Source organism: Monodelphis domestica, chromosome 3 (assembly GCF_027887165.1).
Source record: "Monodelphis domestica isolate mMonDom1 chromosome 3, mMonDom1.pri, whole genome shotgun sequence".
NCBI classification, from domain to species: Eukaryota; Metazoa; Chordata; class Mammalia; order Didelphimorphia; family Didelphidae; genus Monodelphis; species Monodelphis domestica.
The window spans coordinates 70,825,498-70,845,580 of NC_077229.1; the positions used below are offsets into that span (position 1 = coordinate 70,825,498).

Consider the following 20,083-nt stretch of genomic DNA (forward strand, 5'->3'; position numbering starts at 1 on the left):
GACCCTTAGAACACAGGCTATCAAGGCTAGGGGTGGGGGTGCCCCATAATACAGGATATCAGAGCTGGGAGGGCCCTTAGAACTCAGAATGTCAGAGCTAGGAGGGCCCTTAGAACACAGGCTATCAAGGCTAGGGGTGGGGGTGCCCCAGAATACAGGATTTCAGAGCTAGGAGGACCCTTAGAACTCAGAATGTCAGAGCCAAGAGGACCCTTAGAACACAGGCTATCAAGGCTAGGGGTGGGGGTGCCCCATAATACAGGATATCAGAGTTGGGAGGGCCCTAAGAACTCAGAATGTCAGAGCCAAGAGGACCCTTAGAATACAGGCTATCAAGGCTAGGGGTGGGGGTGCCCCATAATACAGGATATCAGAGTTGGGAGGGCCCTTAGAACTCAGAATGTCAGAGCCAAGAGGACCCTTAGAACACAGGCTATCAAGACTAGGGGTGGGGGTGCCCCAAAATGTAGGATTTCAGAGCTGGGAGGGCCCTAAGAACTCAGAATATCAGAGCTAAGAGGACCCTTGGAACACAGGCTAATAAGGCTAGGGGTGGGGGTACCCCATAATACAGAATATCAGAGTTAGGAAGGCCCTTAGAATGTCAGAGCTAGGAGGACCCTTAGAACACAGGCTATCAAGGCTAGGGGTGGGGGTGCCCCAGAATACAGGATTTCAGAGTTGGGAGGGCCCTTAGAACTCAGAATGTCAGAGCTAGGAGGGCCCTTAGAACACAGGCTATCAAGGCTAGGGGTGGGGGTGCCCCAGAATACAGGATTTCAGAGCTAGGAGGACCCTTAGAACTCAGAATGTCAGAGCCAAGAGGACCCTTAGAACACAGGCTATCAAGGCTAGGGGTGGGGGTGCCCCATAATACAGGATATCAGAGTTGGGAGGGCCCTTAGAACTCAGAATGTCAGAGCCAAGAGGACCCTTAGAACACAGGCTATCAAGGCTAGGGGTGGGGGTGCCCCATAATACAGGATATCAGAGTTGGGAGGGCCCTTAGAACTCAGAATGTCAGAGCTAGGAGGGCCCTTAGAACACAGGCTATCAAGGCTAGGGGTGGGGGTGCCCCAGAATATAGGATTTCAGAGCTGGGAGGGCCCTAAGAACTCAGAATGTCAGAGCTAAGAGGACCCTTAGAACACAGGCTATCAAGGCTAGGGGTGGGGGTGCTCCAGAATACAGGATATCAGAGTTGGGAGGGCCCTTAGAACTCAGAATGTCAGAGCTAGGAGGGCCCTTAGAACACAGGCTATCAAGGCTAGGGGTGGGGGTGCCCCAGAATATAGGATTTCAGAGCTGGGAGGGCCCTAAGAACTCAGAATGTCAGAGCTAAGAGGACCCTTAGAACACAGGCTATCAAGGCTAGGGGTGGTGGTGCCCCAGAATACAGGATATCAGAGTTGGGAGGGCCCTTAGAACTCAGAATGTCAGAGCTAGGAGGACCCTTGGAACACAGGCTAATAAGGCTAGGGGTGGGGGTACCCCATAATACAGAATATCAGAGTTAGGAAGGCCCTTAGAATGTCAGAGCTAGGAGGACCCTTGGAACACAGGCTAACAAGGCTAGGGGTGGGGGTGCCCCAGAATACAGGATATCAGAGCTAGGAGGGCCCTTAGAACACAGGATGTCAGAGCAGGGAGGGACCTTAGACCGCACAATGTCAGGGCTGGGGGTGGGGGGTGCCCCAAAATACAGGATGTCAGTATTAGGAGGGCTCTTAGAACACAGAAGATCAAGGCTGGGAGGGCTCTTAGAGCCCGTCAGGTCTTTGCCACCTCCTCTAGGTCATCAAATCTCACTGCCAAGGTGTAAAGGTCATGTCCCCACCCCCATATATATCATGTTTCCTCACCCTTTTTTGAATGGGCCCTTCACCTCCCTCTTCTGACTCTAACCTGGCTCATGCATCATTTATGCTATTTTAGTATGCTCTTTGGAACCTTTGCTCTATCACTCATAAACACTTCTACATCCTCAAACTTTTCAACCTACATTCCTTCTCTCGTCTTGCTTTTAACACAGACCTTCCTGGATCAATTCTAAGGACCACACACCCCTTGCTACTTTCTCCAATGGTAGCCACACCTAGGCCTGACTCAGAACCCCAGGAGGATAGGCAGATTTTTTATTGTTCCTTCAACCCTGGCACGTGTCCATCATATTCCTCAATGCCCTTTTCACCTTTTAGATCCATTAATTTTTTTAAAAAAACCCTTACCACTGCCTATCTTTTGATCCAGCCATAGCACTGATGGGTTTGTATCTTAGAGATAAGGAAAAAGACTTGTACAAAAATATTCATAGCCTCATGCTTTGTAGTGGCAAAAGATTGGAAAATGAGGGGATGCCCTTCAATTGGGGAATGGCTGAACAAATTGTGGTATATGCTGGTGATGGAATGCTATTGTGCTCAAAGGAGTAATGAACTGGAGGGATTCCATGCGAACTGGAATGACCTCCAGGAATTGATGCAGAGTGAGAGGAACAGAACCAGGAGAACATTGTACACAGAGGCTGATACACTGTGGCACAATCTAATATAAGGACTTCTCTACTAGCAGCAATGCAATGATGCAGGACAATTCTGAGGGACTTATGAGAAGGAATGCTATCTACAGTCAGAGGAAGAACTGTGGGAGTAGAAACACAGAAGAAAAACAACTGCTTGATCACATGATTCAAGGGGGATATGACTGGGGGATGTAGACTCTAAATGATCACCCTAGTGCAAACATCAATAATATGGAAATAGGTCTTGATCAAGGACACATGTAAAACCCAGTGGAATTGTGTGTTGGCTTTGGAATGGGGGAAGGAAAAGGGGAGGGAAAGAACATGAATTACATAACCATGGAAAAAAATTCTAAATTAATTGAATAAAATTTTCAAAAAAAAAAAACAAAACCAAAACCCTTACCTTCTGTCTCAGAATAAAATATATTGGTTCCAAAGCAGAAGAGAGGGAAGAGTTGGGTAATAGGGGTTAAATGACTCTCCCTAGGTCACATAACTAGAAAGTGTCTGAGGTTAGATTTGAATCCAGGACCTCCTATCTCTAGGCCTGGCTCTCAAGCCACTGAGCCACCCAGCTGCTCCCTAATGCTTTTTCTTTCATTTATTCAGTAGCTCTAGGGTTCATCTAAATGTTCACTATATATACATTCCCTCTCCCATCCTCTACTTTGTGCTTTTTCCCAGTTGTCCTCCATGCCCAGATCGCTTTTCCTTCTCACCTCCTGCTCATAGAATCCTACTCCCTTTGACATTTAGCTTGTGTCACTGCCTCCAAGAGGCACCAGTGGCCTCTGTCTCTCTAAAATATCACTTTGCATATATTTTGTTTGCATGTATCTGTGTTCGTCTTGTTTTTCCTGATTGATCAAGAGGGCAAAGATGGTTTGGGTTTTGCATTTGTATATCTGGCAACCAACACAGTGCCAGGTACAGATTAATGAACGAAGATTGTTGTTATAGTCCTTTGTATACATATAGTACAAAGTATAGACTTTTGAGTTCATTCTCAAACTTTCTCCGAGTTGAACACCTGGCCCATCCCCTCTCCTCCAACCCATAACTCCTATCCTCAGGGATGTCAATATTCCTATCGTTGACCTCAACCTCCTTCCCCTCCAGTGACTTCCTTTCTCCACCCCCATTTCCTTCGAATCTTTATACCTCTGGAAGCCACAATCCAATTTCTCTCCTCCCACTTCGAAGCTGATGGGGAGAACACAAAATCATATTCATCTGACCTCCTCCTGATTCATGACTGGGCCCCCACTTCTGCCTGTCTACAATTTGTTTCCTCCTTATCTCACTGCAAGACAACAATGATAGCTAGTATTTCTGTGGTACTTCAGTGCTTGCAAGCACTTTATACACATTATCGCTCTTCACAACAACCCTGAGAGGAAGATGGTAGGTATTAGTGCCCCCACATAGGGACATTTGAGAATCATCAACATAGAGAAGGTAATTAAATCTGTGGGAGCTGATGAGGTCATCAAATGAAGTCCTATAAAAGGAGAAAAGAAGAAGGCTCAGGACAGAACAGGAGGAAGATTCAGAAAAGGAGACAAGAAGAGGTCAAGGTAGGATGTGAACCAGGAGAGAGGGGCTATTTGGGAGACCCAGAGAGAAGAGAGTATCAAGGAGGGGAGAGTGATCAGTAGCGTCCAAGATGGAAGAGAGGACCAGGAAAATAAAGATTTGGCAACTGAGAAGATTATTAGCAACTTTGGAGAGGGCAGTTTTGGTGGAATGATGAGGTCAGGAGGCAGATTGTAAGGGGTAAGAAGAGATGGAGAAGAAGAAAAGTGGAGGCACCTACTGTAGACAGCCTTTTCAAGGAGTTTATCCACAAAGGGCAGAAGAGATATAGCATAATAGAGTTAGCAGGGATGGAAGGATTGTATGAGGGTTTTTTTCAGAATGGGGGAGACAAGGACATGTTTTCAAACAGTAGGAAATGATCCAGTAGACAGGGAAATATTCAAAATAAGTGAAAGAGGGGAGTGACAGAAATGGCAGTCCTTTGGAGAAGTGATGGAATGGGCTCACTTGAACAAATGGTGCGGTTAGTCTTGGTAAAGTACAGCCACTTCACGTGTGAGAGAAGGATGGAGAAGAGAGCAGCAGAAGAGGAGGAAAAGAGAAGAAGAAGTTTGCAGTGAATGTTCTCATTTTTTTCTATAAAACATCATCAGCCTAGGTTCTCAGCTGAGAGAGTAGAGGGAAAGCAAGCCATGGGAGGTTTGAGAAGGGGGTGAGAAGGTTTGGAAGAGCCAGTTGATAAGGGAGGTACAATAGGATTGCTCGGCAGCAGGGAGGGCCCAATTGAAGTTATGTAACTTAAATTTGTAGTGGACCCAGTAAAAATGGTTCTACGATTATCTCCATCTTTGTTTAGCAGCACACGTGTAGGCACAAAGGTGACAAATGGGAACGGTTCAAGGTTAAGACTCAACTGGGCATGATAGGTGATATGATGAGGGTTCCAGGGATTCAAGAGAAGAAGACATTGTAGAGTTGCATTGACCAGTTGACCAAAGGGTCAACACAGGGTTCTGGAGGCCACAGTACTAGCAATGAGCAAGTACTAGTACATGAGCAATAACGAAATACATCATGACATGCAAGCACTGATATAACAACCTCTATTGGACTACTTAATGCCCATGGGAGGGGAGAAAAAATCTGAATCACCAAATGTCAGAAAACAATTGCCAAAAATTGTTTCTATGTTTAATTGAAAAAAAAGATTAAAGGAAAAAATAATGAAATTCATTTTGGAGCTCTAGCCTTTTGATCTCATCCTAGATATCATCTACCAGCATCTCATTCCAACTGTTATCCCTTTCCTCACCGATCTTGCATTTTCTTTTTGGAAGCAGAGTAGAATGGAAAGAGCATTAGCTTTGGAGTCGGAGGCCTGGGGTTCAAATCCCACCTCAGATTCCTAGCTTTATAGACTTGGGCTATTCATTTAACCTCTCTAGGTCTGTTTTCTTATCTGTAAAATGAAGGATGGCCTCTGAGATCCCTTCCAATTCTATACCTGTGATACAAACATGCTCAGATTCTCTATACTCTAAAATCAAAACAAAAATAAAAACCCGGCAGAGATTTCTTTTTTTTTTAACTTTTCTTTTTTTTTTTTTAGACCTTTACTTTCTGTTCTAAGTAACAACTCTAAGAAAGAAATGCAAAGCCTGGGCAAATAGAGTTAAATGACTTGCCCAGGGTCATACAGCGAGGAAGTATCTGAGGTCACATTTGAACCCAGGTCTGTCTACCTGACTCCAGATCTGGTGCTCTATCCACTATGCCAACCAGCTGTCCCTCCAGCATGGATTTCCTCCCTCTTGACCTTTCAACTATTATCTAATTTTTTCTTCCTACTCATTACTTTATTTCTCAAAGAAGAAATTGTCTTAACTGGATGCCTCCATTTCCTCACTATCTAAATTCTTGACCAATTTTGCCTCCATTATTGGAGTGCTTGAAAAACAACTATCCACTTCAGTGCACCTCATTTTTTTCCATGCAAACCACATTTCCATATTGGTCATGTTGTGGAAGAAAACACAAATTTATGGGGGAAAAACTCATGAAAACAATACAGTAAAAAATGGTTATGTTACACTCTAGAGTCTGTCAGCTCTTTCTTGGGAGGTGGCGAGCATCTTTCGTCCATCGTAAGCCTTTCAGAGCCGTCTTGCATTACTGTGTTGCTGTGAATAACTAAGTCTGTCACAGTAGATCTCAATGTCCCTTTTTAAATCCTCACCCTTCCTGACCTCTCTTTAACTTCTGCCATTGCTGACAAAAACCCAGCCCTGCTGCCTGGATACTTTCTCCTTTTTAAACTTCTTTTTTTTTTAAACCCTTACCTTCCATCTTGGAATCAATACTGTGTATTGGCTCCAAGGCAGAAGAGTGGTAAGGGCTAGGCAATGGGGGTCAAGTGACTTGCCCAGGGTCACACAGCTAGGAAGTGGCTGAGGCCAGATTTGAACCTAGGACCTCCCATCCCTTTTTAAACTTCTAAAGTCATCCCACTCTCCTGTTTCCACTCTAAAATGCCTCATCTCTACCTCCTTCGCTGGCTGGTCAGTCTCTTGCCAAACTCTTAATGTGCTTGCCCCTTCCTCCACAAGGATCTCTTCCTACCTTCCCCTAAAATCCCTCCACATCTTGATCCAGGACACATGTAAAACCCAGTGGAATTGTGTGTTGGCTACGGGAGGGGGGGAGGGAGGAGAGGAGGGAAAGAACATAAATCATGGAACCATGGGAAATTTTTCTTAGGTAATCAATTAAATAAAATTTTAAAAATAAATCAAATCAAATCAAATCCCTCCATGACTTTCCCTCTTTCTAGAGTCACTCAACTTTATTTTTTTTTAAACCCTTAATCTTCTGTCTTAGAATTGACACTGAAGTATTGGCTGCTCCAAGGTAGAAGAACAGTGAGGGCTGGGCAATTGGGACTAAGTAAGTGACTTACCCAGAGTCACACAGCTAGGAAGTATCTGGCACCCAAGACGTCCCATCTCCAGGTCTGGGTGTCTATCCACTGAGCCACTTAGCTGTCTCATATTCAACTTATTTTTAATCCATTCTCATCATTTTTCACTCACCTGCTCAAGAAGTTCCAGTGGCTCCCTCTTCTCTAGGATAGGGGTTCTTGACTTTTTTTTTTTTTTAGTATCAGTCAATGTGGTGAAGCCTCAAGGGTGCTCTAGCTCTGGGCCCATGATCAGATCATCTCTGTCATTACTCCTGGAAGGGATGGGTCAGTCTACTCTCTTCCCTCAGTATCCCTCTTACCATCCCACTAACTCTGACCCAAGTGCCCCTCCTTGGCCACTACTTCCCTGTATGTGTTGTCTCCTACTTTTAGAATGTAAGCTCCCTGAGTTGCAGGGGCTGCCTTTGCTTTGGCATTTGTATTCCTAGCACTGAGCACAGTGCTGTGCCTGGCATTTAATAATCACGTAATCGATTATATGATCTAATAATAACTAATGTATATTATATACTATAAAAGGATATATTATATTACATAATTATTATATAATATAATTATTATATAATACAATATACTCTTATAATAAGCTAGAATATAATGCATATATTATATAATAACATATATATGCATTATTATAATATATAATAATAAAAAATTTTCACTCATTCTGAAGTCAAGTCAATAAGCATTTATGTACAAATGAGATTAATAGAGGGTGAACTGGAAGTAATCCCAAAGGGAAGGCACGAACACTAAGGAAGAATACGTGGGCATCTGGGTGGCTCAGTGGATGGCGAGCCAGCCTGGAGACAGGAGGTCCTGGGTTCAAATTTTACCTCAGATACTTCCTAGCTGTGTAACCCTGGGTAAGTCACAATTTCTTTTTTTTTTAATCTTTATTTTATTCTGATAATAAATTTACACATAAGTTTTCCAAAGTTACATGATTTATGTTGTCTCCCTCCCTTCTTCCCTTTCCACTCCCAGAGTTGACAAGCAATTCCACTGCATTATACACGTGTTATCACTCAAAACACATAGTCACAATTTCCATTGCCCAGCCCTTACCACTTTTCTGCCTTAGAACCAATACTTAGTATTGATTCTTAGACAGACGGTGAGGGTTTAAAAAAAAAAGGAGGAAGACTACAAAAGGCTTCTTCTTGAAGCAGGTAAGATTTTAATTGATATCTGAAGAAATCTAAGGAAATGGGGCAGCTATATGGCTCAGTGGATAAATAGCCAGACTTAGAGATGGGAGGTCCTGGGTTCAAATTTGACCACAGTCACTTCCTAGCTGTGTGACCCTGGGCAAGTCACTTAACCCAGATTGCCTAGCCCTTACAATTCTTCTGCCTTGGAACAGTAAGTATCGATTCTAAGGCAAAAGGTAGGAATTTTTAAAAAAGAAAGAGAGAAAGCAATGTAGGGAAATCAGGATGCAAAAATGAGGAAGGAAGGCATTTCAGGAATGGGGGAGGGCCAGTGAAAATTCATGCAGTCAGAAGATGAAGGATCTTGTTCATGGAACAGCAAGGAGGCCACTTTCACTGGATCATACAGTACATGGAGCAGAGTAAAATATAGACAGATTAGAAGGGTAAGAAGAGGCCAGGTTATAAAGGACTTTAAAAGCCAAACAGAGGATTTTGTATTTGATCCTGGAGGTAACAGGAAGCTACTGGAGCTTGATGAGTACTAGAGGGGGTGACAAGGTCAGACCTGCGCTTCAGGGAGGTCCCTTTGATCGCTCAGTGGAAATTGGACTGGAGTGGGAAGAGCCCAACCAGCAGTCCAACTTCTGTACTGTGTAGTTGAGAAACCTGAATATAATAAGTGATAAGTGTATCAGGAAGGAAAGAACTAAGCCTTTATTTTCTTTAATTTTAAACCCTCACCTTCTGTCTTAGAATCACTACTATATATTGGTTCCAAAACAAAAGAGCGGTAAGAGTATGCAATGGGAGTTAAGTGACTTGCCCAGGGTCACACAGCTAAGAAGTGTCTGAGGTCAGATTTGAACCCAGGACCTCTCTAGGTCTGGTTCTCCATTCACAGAACTATCCAATTGCCCCTGAACCAAGCCTTTGTTAAGCACCCCTCACATGTCAGGTTCTGTGCCAAACCAATAGTACCTAATTTGATCCTCACAACAACTCTGGGAATTAGCTACTATTATTGTTTTATTTTATAAATGAGGAAACTGAGGCAATCAGGGTTAAATGACTTGTCCAAGGTCACACAGCTAGTAAGTTTCTGAACTTGGATTTGTACTTAGGTCTTCCTGACTTAAGCCTGGCACTCTATCCACTCTGCCACCTCGCTGCTATGAGAAGAGGAGTTAGAGCTGGTTAAATAGATCTAAGAATCATCACAAAGAGATGATAATTGGATCCATGAGACCTGGTGAGATCACCAAGCCAAATAGTATAGAGGGAGAAGAGAAGGGGGTCCTTGGGAAATCGCTAGTAGACACAAGCTGGATGAAGATCCAGGAGAGGAGAATGAGAAGCAGTGGGCAGAGAGAGAGGAGAACCAGAAGAGAGCAGGGTCATGAAAACTTAGAAGAGAATGATCAACAGTGGCCAAGTCTGCAGAGAGGACAAGAAGGGTGAGGACTGAAAAAAGGCCATTAGATTTGGAAATCAAGAGATCATTAATAACCTTGAGAGAGCAGTCTGAGTCAAAAGATGAGTTCAGAAGCCAGATTGAGTAGAATTAAGAGAGGGAGACAAGGGGGAAGCTGGGTAGCTCAGTGGATTGAGAGCCAAGCCTAGAGATGGGAGGTCCTGTGTTCAAATCTGGCCTCAGACACCTCCCAGCTGAGTGACCCTGGGCAAGTCATTTAACCCCATTGTCTAGCCCTTCCTTAACACTCCTGTCTTGGAACACAGTATTGATTCTAAGACAGAAGGTAAGGGCTTAAAAATAAAATAGAATAGGGGGCAGCTGGGTGGCTCAGTGAATGAAGATCCAGGACTAGAGATGAGAGGTGTTAGGTTCAAATCTGACCTCAGCCACTTCCTAGCTGTGTGACCCTGGTCAAGTCACTTGACCCCCATTGCCTAGCCCTTACCATTCTTCTGCCTTGGAACCAATACACAGTATTGACTCCAAGAGTGAAGGTAAGAGATTAAAACAAAGAGAGGGAGACAAAAGGAACTAGTGAAAATAGCCTTTTCAAGGTGTTTGACACCAAGGGGAGGAGGGGGACTGGACAACAGCGACCAGAGATATCTGGAACAAGGGAAGGTTTTTGGAGATTGGAAAGACACAGACAAATGGCAGGGAATACGCATTTATATAGCATTTACTGCCTGCCAGAAGCTACATTGCCTACTTTACAAATATCTCATTTGATGCTCACAACATTGGCAAGCAGTTGCCATTATTATCCCCATTTACAGAGGAAGAAACTGAGGGAGACAGGGGTTTATCGACTTGCCCAGAGTCACACAACTAGTGTCCAAGGCCAAAGTTGGGCATGGGTCTTCCCGGCTCCGGGCTTCTGAGTAATCTGCTGGAGAAGTTGGGATGGAGCGAGATCGCTGATGCATTTTGAGGGGTTGCCTTGACAAGGAAGAGGACCAGCTTCCCATGGGAGACAGGACTGAAGAAGATGGCGGGAGAAGCACCCCCCACCCCTCTGGAGCTCTGAGCAAATGCACAGAGAAAATACAAGCAAGGTTTTCAGCCGAAAGGGGAGAGGAAGAGGGGGCACCCTGTAAGGTTTAAGAAGGGATGAAAGGGCTTAGAAAAGATGCCGTGTGTGGTGAATGGGATGGCCAATCCGTTAGGGAGTTAGTTGTCAAAAAGATTTCCTTGTTGTGGGTTTTCCTACAAATGCTTCTTACTGGATTATTATTTTTAATTGTGCTGTTAACCCTTTATGGGGCAACAAGCTATGTGAAAAGTACAAAACTTTTTGTCAAACGTGATATTTGAAAGGGCTTTTGACAGTGAGATTTTGTAACATAAAGAGAGATTCTGAAGATTAGTGAGAGAGCACAAATGATAGACGGGGTGATCTTCCGGCTGGAGAAAATAGGATGAAGTGGTCCCTTCCAGCTCTAGGAATATGACTTGTAAATAAAAATCTTTTTAAAAATCTCATAAAAAATCTCTTAAAATTCTCATAAAAAATCTCATAAAAAAGAAAGAAAAACAAACAACTTTACCTTCTGTCTTAGAATCAATACGAAGTATTATTTCCAAGGCAGAAGAGCAATAAAGGGTAGGCAATGGGGTTAAGTGACTTGTCCAGGGTCACCCTGCTAGGAAGGGTCTGAGGCCAGATTTACCCAGATATGGAAGTACCTAAGAATGTAGATATTCTTCATATCAAAAGGGAAATATGACACATTTAGAATACCAGCTAGTGTTTACATAGCTGCAAAGTGCTTTTAGATGTATTATCTCCTTTAGAAAATGTTTATGGGAGGTCCTAGGTTCAAATCTGACCTCAGACACTTCCCCGCTGTGTGACCCTGGGCAAGTCACTTAACCCCCATTGCTTAGCCCTTACTGCTCTTTTGCCTTGGAGCCAATACACAGTATTGATTCCAAGATGGAAAGTAAGAGTTAAGAAAAAAAAAGAAAGAAATGTCTACCAAATACAAGTTTGATCACTTGGAAGGTCATTGTTGGTCCCTTCTCCCTTTTTTCCTCCTTTATGAGGTTCCAGCAACCACCAGAGATGTATCCTTGGCTGAATCCCTAATCGCCCCTGCTCCCACCTCTCATATTAGGTCTTAAGCTTTCCCTGTTGTTGTCCAGTCATTTCAGATGTGCTTGATTCTTCATGACCCCTTTTGGGGTATGCTTGGCAAAGATATTAGAGTGGTTTGCCATTTCCTTCTTCAGCTCATTTGACAGATAAGGAAACTGAGGCAAATAGGTTTAAATGCCCTACCCAAGATCACATAGATAAGAAGCTTCTGAGGCCAGATTTGAACTCACAAATGATTCCTGACTCCAGGCCTAGCACTCTATCCCTTGAGCCACTTAGTTGCCCTTAAACCATCCTAGGGAGAAGTAAAATATATCTCATGCTTTAAGCATTACTGGTTTGTCTGAAACTTGATAAAAACTCCCTAAATCCATAAACTACTAGAGCAAGTTGAGATGGGTCCCAGAAAGAGAAATCATTTGCCCAAGGGCATACAGAAAATTTATGACAAAGCCAGGATTAGAACACAGGTCTCATGAGTCTCAGTTCTGTGCCTTTTGCCCTCAAATGCTGGAGTCTTGGGCGAGGACCCCAAAATGGAGAAAAAAATCTTCTATGCCCCTGGGATCTTGCTCCCCCTCTGGAGGACATTACCCTGTTTGAGTCACGGAGGTGAGAATGGTGTTAACACCAAACTCTGTTTTATTCCTGTATCCCCATCTCACCTCTAGATTCATCTAGCACCTTATTAGGACTCTCCGACTAGCTTTTTTTCTCCACCATCTGCACTCCCTCTTCCCAAGGATGACAAGTAACCAATTGGTGACAACAGAGGGTAAGTCCCAGTGCAAATCCTGCTTCCCACTTTCCCCTGCATTTTACAGAGGGGGGCTGAAGCCTTGAGGAGGAACACAGAGAAAAGAATGACTAAAACTCGCATCTGTACAGCTCTTTGAGTTTTCCTCTTCTCTCTCAATCTTTCCCTCTTTCCTTATATCCATCTTTCTGTCTGTCTCACTTAATCCTCACAATAATCTTGGGAGAGAGGGAAGAGGAAACAAGAATTGAGCTGAGTAGATCTACCCCCTTCTCTGGGTCTCAGTTTACCCCCAAGGATGAATGACTAGAGTTGGAGATCCCTGGTGCTCTCACCCAACTGTCCCTGCCCGCCTTCTTTGTTTCTTCTCTCAGACAGGAGCAGGAGCCTTGAGGATACTGAGCGATAGGGCAGAAGCCAAAAGACCTAGATTCTATTCCAGGTACGCCTAACACACCATGTGACCTTAGACAAGTCAATTTCCCAATACAAGTCAGTTTCTTCATCTGTCAAATAGGTCAGGGTTAGAAATCTGACTCTTTCATCTCCAGCTTACCTAAAGCTACAGTTAAGTTTGTTTGGTTGGGTTTTTTTTTAACCCAAGTCCATTGCATAGATTTGTACCCATCATCCCAATCTGCTGAGACTTTTTGGAATTCTGACTGTCTTCCAATTGTACTAACCACTCCTTTAATCTCTGCAAATTTCATAAAGGTGTCATCTCTACCTTTATATAATTAATTGGCAAAGAATTTTAAATAGCACGCTTGAGCCCAACCAGTTCCACAGTTCTGAAGCCACCACATCATCACCCAAGTCAAATTCTAGTCTATATTTCTCCACTTTTACTGCAAAGTTATCATGGGAGTTTATCAAACATCTCGATTACATCTACTGCATTTTCCAGACCTACCAGGCTAGATCAGAATTATTATTGCCAAAAGAGATGATTTCTATAAAGCATTTAGCATAGCTTACAGCACACAAAAGATGCTTAATAAATGCTTGTGCTATAGAGAGTCAGGCCTAGAGATGGGAAGACCTGGGTTCAAATTTGACTTCAGATACTTCCTAGCTGTGTGACCCACGACAAATCACTTACTTCCAATTGCCTAGCCCTTATGGCTCTTCTAGCTTGGAATCAATACGTACTAAAAATAATAATAATAAAAATAAATGCTTGTGCCCTTTCTCTTCTTCAGAAAAGGAAATAAGGTTTGTTTACCATGACTTGTTCTTGATAAACCTGTACAGGTGACTGCTATTTTATTTTTTAAAAAGAACCAAACTTTTTCCATTTCCAGCAGAGGCTCTGGTTCTGAGCAAGCTCTTCTAAAACCACACCTAGCTTCTCATCACCCAGTGTCAAGTTCAGGGTTGAAGCACCCTACAGAGGCTAAGGAGGTCTACAATGGAGTAGACAGAGTCCAAGATGTGAGTAATAAGAAAAAAACTTCCTGGAAGAATTGACTCATGAGTCAGCCTATTAGAAAGAAGAGAATTTCTGAGCCTGAGAAAGAAACTGATAGTGGAGGAGAATACAACACCCTATATCCCTGCCTTTGTGCTGGTTATCCCCAAGGCCGGATGGTCTCTTCTTCCTCTCTTCTGTTTCTTGGAATCTCTAGCTTACTTCAAGATTTGGCTGAGGCTCCTGAACCCTCAATATAAAGCTTTTTCTTGGTTGATAAGAAGGAAGGAAGGAGGGAGAGAGGGAGGGGGGAAGGAAGGAAGGAAGGGAGGGAGGAAGGAAGAAAAGGAGGAAGGGAAGGAAGAAAAGGAGGAAGGGAAGGAAGAAAGGGAGGGAGGGAAGAAGGGAGGAAGGAAAGGAAGGAAAGAAGGAAGGAAGGAAAGGAAAGAGGAGGAAAGGGAGGGAGAGAAGGAAGGAAGAAAACAAGCATTATCAAGTGCCTACTATATACCAGGTACTAAGCACTGTACAAATAGTACCTCCTTTGACTTTCACAATAAGCCTAGGGGTAGGTGATACTATGATCCCCATTTAACCCTTGAGGAAATGAAAAAAAAATTCTTTGTTTTTTATATATGTACATACATATTTATAAATATCATTTACATATACATAAATATATAAATACAAAAGATTTACATGACTTGTTCCCAGTCACACAGCTAGTAATAATTGTCTAGAGTTGGGATTTGAATTCGGGTCTCCCTTACTCCAAGAGTAGTGCTCTATCCCCTGTACTCCCCAAATCACCAATGGCGCCATCTTTCCTCTAAAACTTCTTTGTATTCATTGTATATATACAACATGTTTATGTATAATGTTGCATACATGCTGTCTCCTTCATTAGAATGTAAACTCCTTGAAGGCAGGGACTATTTCATGTTTGCCTTTGTAGCACCATTACATTAGCACAGTGAAGGACACCTCACAGTCACATGTTTGTTGATTGATTGGTTGGTTGATTGATGGACTAAATACTCTTTACTTGGCCCAAGCCTGGGCTGGATTACACCAAATGGGAGACAGATGGATTAGACCCGGCCCTTGCCCTTAGGGGTCTCAGCAGAACGCTGACCTTCCTTGAGGAAAGGAATATCCAGCAAGTTACAGAATCACAGAATTCCAGAACCAGAAGGATTCCCAGCAGACTTTGGCCTAAGCCATAAGCCAAAGGGATCCCAACCATAACATACCCAACAAACAGTTAGTTATGCAGCCTCCGTCTGAAGACCTTCAAGGAGGGGGAACTCACCTCTCAAGGTAAGCCATTCTCCTTCAGGAAAGGTCTAGTTGTTCAAGATTAGGTCAAGGCCCAGGTGCCCCAAGTCTTCTCTCACTGATACTGGGTTTAATAAGTATCTATGGCCCAAGGGTCATACTTCTAACTCCTTATCTCTCTCTAGAAACTGGCCACCATCCAGGAAGGGTCAAAGGGCTCTTGGAAAGCTGTCTAGACCAGGATGCCAACTAGTGCCACCACCCAGGGAAACTTCATATAGTCATGCCTTTTCCCTCCCACCACTTCTTCCTCTCTTCTCCCACTGCTTCCAAGACAGAACCTTGGAACCAGGGAGAACAAGCATACCAGAGATCCACCCAAAGGCTTGTCCTGAAACCCAAATGACCTTGGATCTCTGTTTGGGCCCCTCCTAATTCATCCTCTAATGCCTTCTCCCCTCCTCTTCTCCTCTCCTCCCAAACCCTGTTTAAATTTCACTTCTTCCAGGAAGTGAAAGATTTAAAGTCAGAACAGAACTTAGAGGAAGATTATCAAGTCCAATTCCCCAACCTTGACCCACAGCAGAAGCTAATGTAGCGCAGAGAGGTTAATTTATTTGTTCAAGATTGTACAAATAGTCAGTGACAGAGCTTGAATTTGAACTAACATAATCTGATTTTCAATCCAAGGTGTTTTCTTTTTTGATTATTTTCCTCGTCCCCAAAGGATACCAATACTTCCTCCCACTGATCCCTTCTGGGATATATTTGAAAGAAAAGTGAACTGTTTTTTTGTTTGTTTTAAAAAGAAGAATTAGAAGAACACTGTAGGGGGAAGGGGACAGAGAAAGAAAGAAAAGGGGAAAAAAAGAATTTGAAGTCAGAGGACCTAGTTTGAATTCTGGCTCAGACTCCACCAGTATGACCCTTAGCCCCATTGGGGTCCCAGTTTCCTCCTCTCTAAATGAGTAAGTCCACTCTTTTTTTTCCCCCCGACACTTATCTTCCTTCTTAGAATTAATACCGTATATGGGATCTGAGGCAGGAGAGTGGTGAGAGACAGGCAAAGTGGGTTAAGTGACTTGCCCAGGATCATACAGCTAGGAAGTATCTGAGACCTGATTTGAATCCTTCCAACTCTAGGCCTGGCTCTCAATCCACCGAGCCAACGAACTACCATATCAGCTTTTTTTTTTAATGAAAAAGCATTTATTTTTCTCCTCCTTTTCTTTCCTCAAATGGGGGGAAAAGAAACCTTTAAAATGAAAGAATTGGACCACAAATTTCTTTTCAGCTTCAAAACCTATGATCTGTAGTGCTACAGTAATCCCTGACCTCAATCCAAACCTCAGACCTTAGCTCTCAGCCCTGACCCCTGGACCTTGATTGTGTCTTGATCCTAGATCCAGAATCATTCTCTATCTCTCTCTCTGAATCTCTCTCACTGTGTCTCTCTCTGTCTCTCTCTTTCTCCTTCTTTCTCTTTCCCTCCCTGCCCCCTTCTTTCTCTCCCTTCCCTCTCTCTCTCTGTCTCTCTCTCCTTCCTTCCTTCTTTCTTTCCCTCCCTGCCCCCTTCTTTCTCCCCTTCTCTCTCTCTCTGTCTCTCTCTCCTTCCTTCCTTTCTTTCCCTCCCTGCCCCCTTCTTTCTCCCCTTCCCTCTCTCTCTGTCTCTCTCTCCTTCCTTCCTTCTTTCTTTCCCTCCCTGCCTCCTTCTTTCTCTCCCCTTTTCCTCTCTCTTTCTCCTTCTCTCCTTTCTCTTTCCCTCCCTGCCTCCTTCTTTCTCTCCCCTTCCCTCTTTCTCTCTCTGTCTCCTTCCCTCCTTCTTTCTCTTTCCCTCCCTGCCCCCTTCTTTCTCCCCTTCCCTCTCTCTCTGTCTCTCTCTCCTTCCCTCATTCTTTCTCTTTCCCTCTCTGCCTCCTTCTTTCTCTCCCCCTTTCCTCTCTCTCTCTCTCCTTCCCTCCTTTCTCTTTCCCTCCCTGCCCCCTTCTTTCTCCCCTTCCCTCTTTCTCTCTCTGTCTCCTTCCCTCCTTCTTTCTCTTTCCCTCTCTGCCTCCTTCTTTCTCTCCCCCTTTCCTTTCTCTCTCTCTCTCTCTCCTTCCCTCCTTCTTTCTCTTTCCCTCCCTGCCTCCTTCTTTCTCTCTGTCTCTTTCTTTCTCTGCCAGAAGAGTCTAGATGGCTCATTGTGGCCTTCCCCTTTGCTAAAGCCCACAGCAGATTGGTACTCCCCACCTGGTTTCTGAAGGACGAGGCTCTGTATTAAGGCATCATTCCAACCACCAGAGGTTGCTGCACAGCCAGAGTGAGCCCCAGATTCCACACCTGGCCAAACTTTCAGGGTCCATCTCCCCCTGCCCTGCCTTGCCTCGCCAAGGCCAAGGAGGGAGCCTGCCTACAGGTCTGTGTTTCCTAGCAAGGGCTGAGGCCAGGAGAGGGGCATGAAGGCTCTGCTGATGAAGAATTGAGGAACAGCTGGGCCATGCTGATAAGCCACTGCCCAGAAGAGAGGGAGGAATCCCAAGAGCCCCTTGTCCCATCTGACCCCCACGAAAGGGAAACCTCAGTTTCTTTATTTTTAAATGGGAAAATCATTCTAGATGACTTCTGAGCTCCCTTTTAACTCTGTCATTCTTGTTCTCTGTCCTAAGGTTTTGCCAACTCCAACATTCAACATTTTAAAAAATAATATGTTATTGGGAGCAGCTGGGTGTCTTAGTGGATGGAGAGCCAGGCCTAGAGACAGGAGATCCTGGGTTCAAATGTGACCCCAGACACTTCCTAGCTGTGTGACCCTGGGAAAGTCACTTCGTCCCCATTGCTCTTGACACTTGTCTGCTTTGGAATGGATACACAGTATTGGTTCTAAGGTGGAAGGTGAGGGTTTAAAGAAAAATAATAACATGATGTTATTTTCTCCCATTAAATGTAAAAACAATTCTTTTTGACTTTTTCTTTTTTAAGTTTTGAGTTCTAAATGCTCTTCCTTCTGGTCATTTCTGTCCTCTCCCCTCCCTGAGACAGGAAGCAATCTGATATAGATTTTACATGGGTAATCATAACATTCAACATGTTTAGATTTTTTTTAAGTTCTGCCTGCCACTCCGTGTTCCTTGTTCCACAGTCCTTTCCCGCTCACTCCCTATTTTTAGGCTTTTTTTCCAGTGTTCTATGTTCTGATGGCTTCCCAGCTCTGACATTCTGTGTTCTAAACATCCCTTGGAGCCTTGGCATTCTGTCTCTTCTCACGCCAAATTCCCCCAGGTTGCAGGGCCCTCCGAGTCCCCTGCTCTGACCTGCCTGAGCTTTTCCTCTCTAACCTACTTACAAAACCAGTGAGTCACTGGGGCCCTGCATGAAGGATGGCAGAGAGAAGGACCCCATTTCTCGAAGCCGCCTCTCCACGCTGGAAGACTTCTCCCTTTTAGAAAGTTTCTTGTTTTTCACGTAAAGTGGACACAGAGTTTCTGTGTCAGAGCTGAGGCAACCCCATAAACCCAGCACAGCTTAATGGCGGAGAGGGGGGCGCAGAGGACAGACATCAATCTTGCCCCAACACACCAACACTCAAACAGAAACAATATGGCACAGTGGCTACAGCCCTGCATTTGGAATCAGACAACCTGGGTTCAAATCCCAATTCTGCTTCCTGCTTCCGCTGTGGACAAACCCCTTCCACATGCTGGGACTCAGTTTCCACTGTAAAAACGAAAAGGTTGGGCCAGACGAGCCTTCCAATCTGTGGTCATGAGAGTCTCATCCACCTGCTAACCTGCACCAGGACGATCCCACACAAACCCTCCTATTGACCCAGTGTGGAAGTGAACCAGGGACCACGTCCTTCTAGACCCTCCCCGCTATCAGGCAGAAAAACACCTCCTCCAACTTAAACACAAACATCTAGCTAGACAGCCCCAAAGGACGGAAAGGCCACGCGGAGAATGGGCAGGAACATGAAGCAATCGGGAACTCCAAGCCCTTTAGGTACACAGAGATGTACACACACACACAGTCTCACAGGAACACCCAAAGGCGACTCTGAGCCCCACCACCCATACAAAGGCAGCCCCGCAATCTCACAGCTAGACACCCACCCATCCCCCGCCTCTCCAGTCCTCCAGGGGCCCCCTCCTCCCCTCCAAAAATCCACTCACCTACCCGGAGCTGGATCAGCTCCCCAGACACCGCTGGCTCAACTCTCCTGGCCAGAAATGACCAAATGACCACTCCCAGCCTGGCTGGGCCCCAGTGTCCCTCCCTGGCCCCGCCCCGGCTACTCAGGTTGCCAGGGAGGGGAGCAGGTGTGGCCTGGGAGCCTGGCTCCCCAGTTCCCCTGCCCCGCCCCCCTCAGGGGCTCCTGAAACAAAGTCCAGGTCCCCGTTGGGCAGGAGGGGCCAGAAAGATGATATCTCCCCCTCCCCTTCGGGTGGGCAGAACTCAAGGCCTGGGACAGGCACGGCGCCCAATGCCAAGGCTTCCCAGTGGCTGGGGCCCTTGTAGGGTCGGCCCTTGGCCCCCCTTAGGCCCCAGGTGATTTTATCCTCCTTTCTGTCTCCTGGCTCAAAGAACAGGGTTCATTCATAGCCTGTCAGCGGCTGAACAGTACTCGGAAATTGCTGGATCATAGAGTCTAAGCTGGAAAGAACTTCAGAAATTGTGTCATCCAACGCCCTGATTTTATAGATGAGGAAGTAGAAGGTCCAAAGAAAAGGGACTTACCCAAAGGCACACGGACCTGAATGTTCTTAAAAATCCCACAGAATCTGGGCACAGCTGGGTGGCTCAGTGTACTGAGAGCCAGGCCTAGAGATGGGAAGTCCTGGGTTCAAATCTGACCTCAGACACTTCCTAGCTATGTGACCCTGGGCAAG

The 20,083-nt window shown here is 44.8% G+C and overlaps 1 protein-coding gene across 2 annotated transcripts in view; it reads right to left on the minus strand.

Moving 5' to 3' along the window:
* The window catches only part of MISP (mitotic spindle positioning), a 27,859-nt gene extending 8,396 nt beyond the window's left edge, over positions 1-19,463 (minus strand). The window contains exon 1 of one of the 2 annotated variants that reach the window (XM_056822075.1): positions 19,367-19,463. The gene's annotated coding sequence lies outside the window, so the exon portion shown is untranslated. The remainder of the gene's footprint in view (positions 1-19,366) is intronic. The other variant, XM_056822076.1, reaches the window with a different exon arrangement.
* Between the last annotated feature and the right edge of the window lie 620 nt (positions 19,464-20,083).